This window comes from Dermacentor albipictus, chromosome 1 (assembly GCF_038994185.2).
Source record: "Dermacentor albipictus isolate Rhodes 1998 colony chromosome 1, USDA_Dalb.pri_finalv2, whole genome shotgun sequence".
Lineage (NCBI taxonomy): Eukaryota > Metazoa > Arthropoda > Arachnida > Ixodida > Ixodidae > Dermacentor > Dermacentor albipictus.
Window position 1 is genome coordinate 359830545 of NC_091821.1, and position 6000 is coordinate 359836544.

Genomic DNA, 6000 nt, shown 5'->3' on the forward strand with positions numbered 1-6000 from the left:
TCATAAGTCTTTATCAGAGGGTAGGGTAGATGTTAGACCAGGAATAGACAGGCTAATAAAAGACTGTGTCAAAATGCCGCTTTTTCTGGTGTCTTGCGTACATGCGTGAGTTTCTACTTGTCCGTTGTGTAACAGTATGGCGCAGTAAAACAGAACATTGCCATGTAGACGTGAGTGTAGCTTTTGCTGGCACTGTGTCGGTTGGGTTGATTCACTGATACAATAGTTACTGGACTCAGCTTGTTTTCTTCATGGCAGTTACAAATTAAACGAGTAATGTCACTGTCTCTACGATGTCTCGTGTAGCGAAGTACCCGATATCATGTACGTTTTATAATTTATTGCCTTAACTTCTCGCCATAGGGTCTTTCGTAAAGGACTTATTTTGGGAATTTCAGTATAGCGTTCCCCTGCACTTTATGGGCCATTTCTGTGTGTTCTGCGACCCCATAATGTAAAACTATTCCAATGTGTTTTTACTGCAATCTCCTGACGCCAAACTTGTGTAATCACCGACGCAAGCATCGGGCGGCGGCGCGCAGGGTTGTCTGAAGAGACCAGTCAAACGCTCTCGTCGTTCATAGGAGCTCACTTTTCTTTACTTTCACAACAAATAACATTGCCTACATTGAGCGGTTTTTCATTTGTAATTGGCTGCCAGGAGGTGAGGAGCACGCTCAAGTGGAGAGGGTTTCGATGGAGCTGAGCCAGCGCACTGAAAATCGATAACCGGATGAAGACGGTGGTGCCGGCGTCTGCGATTGGTCTGCTTTCCCTTACTTAGCTAGAGATGGGTGCTCGAAAATCGCGGTGGCATGCAACGGAAGGCTAAGAATGCCGCTAAAACGGATCCTCAGCAAAGAAGAATGGGCAGAGCGAGGTTATAAACGTGCCGAAAGTGCCCGAAAACGCTACACGCCCACGCGAAAACATTTATCGTACGCAAATTAACCCATGCTCTCCAGCAGGTGCGAGTAGCCAGTGCCTAAGCGATTGGCGGCAGCCATCTTTTATTCCTTTCAGAACAGGCCAGCCTGCGGCTATTCAGAAAATTATTCAGTTGTGTGCGGCATATTAGTGCATCTTTGACGCATACACGTCACTCTGACGCGGTGAGCTTACGCGGATTTGTGACGTTACCTGACAAGCAGGTGAAGCGGGTGAAGCCCTAAACCTTTCGACCAATAGCCGAGGTCTAATGGCGAAAAGGCGTCGAATCCGAAAACTATTTTTTTTCTTCGGTTCAATCATGTATAATCAGTGTGTACACGTCGTATTAGATGGGGAGCTATCGCGGTTTTTGTGATGTCGCCTGACAGACAGACGAAGTGAGTGTGGTCCAAAAAAGGTTTTGACCAATCGCGGAGGACTGAGCGCAGAATTGGAATATAAAAGTTTGGAATAGCTTCACGTTATAGCGCCCCTGGAGCAGGCGAGGTCTGTGTCTGTCCTGTGTGTGTGCCTCTTAAAATATGGGCTGCGTCAAGGCTTTCAACTCATTGTAGAATAATTTTTTTTGGGGGGGGGGGGAGTGAGAGGGTGCTGAAAGGAGTTTGCTAAAAGTTCCCGGTGAGATCGCTTGCAGCAAGATCTGTGTATTCTTACTTCTTTTTTCGTATGAATATGACAACTTAATGATCGTGACGCACATTATATGAAGAAGACGACAAAACCAACCTGTCTATTCTTCCAGTTCCATGCAACTTCCGCGCAGAGGTTGAAAGTGGTTCACCATGTCTTGAGTTATGAGGGCTTATATTTGGTGTAGGCAGTAATAAATGCCATGGTACTTCAGATATGGTTACGGACACACAATCACGAGGGGACAGATAACCGATTTCTTTATTCGTTAAAGGAATAGATGAAAAAAAAAACTCAGACGCGCACGCGCTCCAGCAGGAACATAGGGACGCAACGTCAGTTAGTGTAATTCTATTGGACGTTAAATTATCGACGTTGCTTTTCCACTTCTCAGCAGTTCCTTCAAGGATTCGCATGTATCCGGCGCACATGCTGGATCCTAAACTCACGCCCAAAGTAATTATAGCTTCATTGGCCAGTGCGAAAAGTGGGACGGGGATTAATTATCTTTCCCAGCACCCTTTTTATTGTTACTTGCTTTATAGAAGGCTGTTGCAGTCTTCGTTCATTAGCCTTCAGTTGCACGGGAAAAGAAGAGTATAGTGATGCCAGAAATGTGTTGTGCCTGAATAGAGGGTACAGCCTTGTTGGATATCTAGTTTCTATTTCCGTAGAAAAGTACCACTGAAGAACATGAATACGAGGGGTTAATTTTTTGTCCCGTCTTCCAAGGTAGCAGCAGTGAAGGTAAGCATTATTTCTGGTGGACCAACCGTGTTCCCCTCAATTCGCTGGCTTTTTAAAGCGCAGATCTTAACCCTATCATTCCTGGGTTGAGCGTGGGCATCCCTCGGCGTAACCGCGCGAACGCGCTCGTGCAACTGCTCGCGCGTTCGTTGTCGTCTTCTTCTACCGTGGCTCCGATGCCGCTCATCATTCCAACGTTCCCATGCTGCCCCTCCTTCTGCTAAGGCGCTGATGGCACAGACCCACTGCCAGTCGGTGCATTGATTTCGGCCTCAAATTCTTTGCTTCAATATATCGAGAAATGGAAACGCGTATCGTGGTGTGCTCAAGTTTCGCCTTCAGAAATATCCTAATCGTCGGACGACTTTAATGTATAGTATTCTTTTCTTTTCTGTTTAGTGCGTTATATTTTAAAACTTACTTTATTGGCACCGTTACAGATATGTCGGCCAAACCACGAAATGAAAGCTACAGATAGAAGGTGAGAGAATAATTTCTGTAGTGACCGAAGTTTGACTATTTCTTTCATTTTTTCCAGCACGCTTCAGTAAGCGTGATCATGTGCATGCTGCAACTTGTTAAAATAGAATGTGGCACTTTATTTCTACATCATCTGCTATTCAACATATCTCAATCCCTTTGATTTTTCTACAGTATTTCTCCGCCAGCTCGCTTCTACTTATATAACGTTGTTCCTATGCTCGCTGGCATGCTTGCCAACTGAAAATGTGGGGCACGAGTTAATTAACTCGTTTGCTTGAGTCGCGTACGTGCCAGTGCGCGCGAGTGCTTCGCTAACAAGCAAGGATTCGAGCACGCCTTCATGACCGAGCAACTAACGGTGGGGCCTGAAGTAACGGGCAAGATAAATTAAAGGACTTGCCACTCTCTGTTCTGAGGCTTTTTGTTCACCGGGGTCCTTTTTGTTGATGTTCGCGGCTCGGTAGGCATGACATGCGGCGCCTTACCAAATGCGAAGGTGCGGACGTAACAACAAATTTATGAACGTATTTCATAAAATTAGTTCAAGTAAAAGTAAAGAAGAAACGTTTTTTTTTCACTTCATCCTTCTTATTGAGGTAGTTAGAATGTAAGAGCATTCCATTTCGTTGATATTTTTTTACCCAACAGGTGCGCGATGAAGGTGAAAGCCAGGTATCATGCCAGAAGGTATCATGCCAGATACAGACGTGAAAACAAGGCTATGCTGAATGCTGACGATGATTGATGAATAAAAATTGAGAACAAAGAGAAGTTCACACACCATATTTTCTTGACGGCAGCAAATTTCCGAAGGAACATTTGAGCCAAAGATGCGATCACCTTTTTCCCCTACTGGAGAGTTTTATTTAATAATGTTCTCACTGGAGTGTTTTACTTATTAAAGTTCGTCAGCATGTACTCCTGTACTCAGCATTACATGTGAAGGCTTTCGCCTTCACATGTAATGCGCAGTCTCGCATCATCGTGTTGCTGCTTCCAGAGGCCCGGCTTGGTCGGCTTGTTTTCGACGCTTACATGCGGGCTTGTATAGCGGTCTCGTATAGCGGTCTCGTATAGGGTGGTCGGATTCGCACCAACAACGTTTCTCTTCGACTTTGTGTTGCATCCTCTCAGCAGGGGATTGAAACGCATGCTGTTCTGCGCGTTGTGCGGGTTATTTCAATGAGTGTACGCCCTGTTTGCTTCCCTTTGCTGAGTGCTTGTAGCCTCAGCCTTACGGGGTTATGAGCCATTGAGAAGGTCACGCACATTTATTTTCTTTTTTTTATGCCACTTGTCTAGACGTCACAATTCTCCACGTTGTATGCTTGATTCCAATAAATTTATGCACTGTACGCTTCCCTTTGATGAGTGCTCGTAGCCTCTAGATTACTAAAAGGATGAGCCATCACATTGTTTTGCTTGCTTAGAAAGGTATGAGCCATTGCTGACGATCATAGTTTTTGCAGCATCGGACCTGACAAAGCATTTATTTCAAGGCCATCAGGTTTAGGAGCCCCTTAAGGCTTAAGGCTTAATTCTCTCCAGAGAATTCTGCAATATTATGCGCAGTTCTTGCTGACTTCATTGAAGTGAGGTCCAGTCACAGCTAAAATTGCGAATAGCGTCTGTCCAGTGTGTCTAACCTTCTTCCTTGATCCATATTTGACCTCACTGCGTTGACGGTTAGTTTTTTATCCCTCGAGCGCTTTTTTTTCCAATGCGGTTTTTTTGTTTCTTCGTGCTGTCGCAGTGGTCAATCCACCTTCGCACTGAGGCTTCTCGAACAAGTTTGTGATGTGTATTTTCTCTTTTCAGGACAAAGACACCTCAAATGATCGATGGCCACCAGGTAGTGATCTATTAAGCCTTGGAAGAACAGGCAAAGTTATGATACTGTATGGTTTCTCCTAAGGAGTACCGATGTAAGCGATATCGACGTTATGCAGCGTGGTCAAATACAAAGCCATGAGATATGTTGAAGAGTTGTCTCCTTTCATCATCATCATCATCAGCCTGGTTACGCCCACTGCAGGGCAAAGACCTCTCCCATACTTCTCCAACAACCCTGGTCATGTACTAATTGTGGCCATGTCGTCCCTGCAAACTTCTTAATCTAATCCACCCACCTAAATTTCGGCCGCCCCCTGCTACGCTTCCCTTCCCTTGGAATCCGGTCCCTCACCCTTAATGACCATCGGTTATCTTCCCTCCTCCTTACATGTCCTCCCCATGCCCATTTCTTTTTCTTTATTTGAACTAAGATGTCATTAACTCGCGTTTGTTCCCTCACCCAATCTGCTCTTTTCTTATCCCCTAACGCCACTCCATCATTCTTCTTTCCATAGCTCGTTGCGTCATCCTCAATTTGAGTAGAACCCTTTTCGTAAGCCTCCAGGTTTCCACCCCGTAGGTGAGTACTGGTAAGACACAGCTATTATACACTTTTCTCTTGAGGGATAATTGCAACCTGCTGTTCATGATCTGAGAATGCCTGCCAAACGCACCCCAGTCCATTCTTATTCTTATGATTATTTCCCTCTCATGATCCGGATCCGCCGTCACTACCTGTCCTAAGTAGACGTAGTCCCTTACCACTTCTAGTGCCTCTCTACCTATTGTAAATTGCTGTTCTCTTCCAAGACTGTGAAACATTACCTTAGTTTTCTGCAGATTAATTTTTAGGCCCACTCTTCTGCTTTGCCTCTCCAGGTCAGTGAGCATGCATTGCAACTGGTCCCCTGAGTTACTAAGCAAGGCAATATCATCAGCGAATCGCAAATTACTAAGTTATTCTCCATTAACTTTTATCCCCAATTCTTCCCAATCCAGGGCTCTGAACACCTCCTGTAAACACGCTGTGAATAGCATCGCTCGCGGAGAGATCGTATCTCCCTGCCTGACGCCTTTCTTTATGGGGATTTTGTTGCTTTCTTTTGGAGGCGGACTACGGTGGCTGTGGAGCCGCTATCGGTATCTTTCAGTATTTTTACGTACGGCCCATCTACACACTGATTGCGTAATGCCTCCATGACTGCGGAGGTTTCGACAGAATCAAACGCTTTCTCGCAATCAATGAAAGCTATATATAAGGGTTGGTTATATTCTCCACATTTCTCTATCACCTGATTGATAGTGTGAATTTGGTTTATTTATAGCCTTTACAAAATCCTGCCTGGTCCTTTGCTT

General features: G+C 45.0%; 1 long non-coding RNA gene across 1 annotated transcript; it reads left to right on the plus strand.

Annotated features, from left to right (window-relative positions):
- The first annotated feature begins 2765 nt into the window (after positions 1-2765).
- On the plus strand, positions 2766-4794 carry LOC139057536 (uncharacterized). The gene is made up of 2 exons (XR_011512866.1): positions 2766-2809; positions 4630-4794. It is a non-coding gene; the product is annotated as an uncharacterized lncRNA (long non-coding RNA).
- The last annotated feature ends 1206 nt before the right edge of the window (positions 4795-6000 follow it).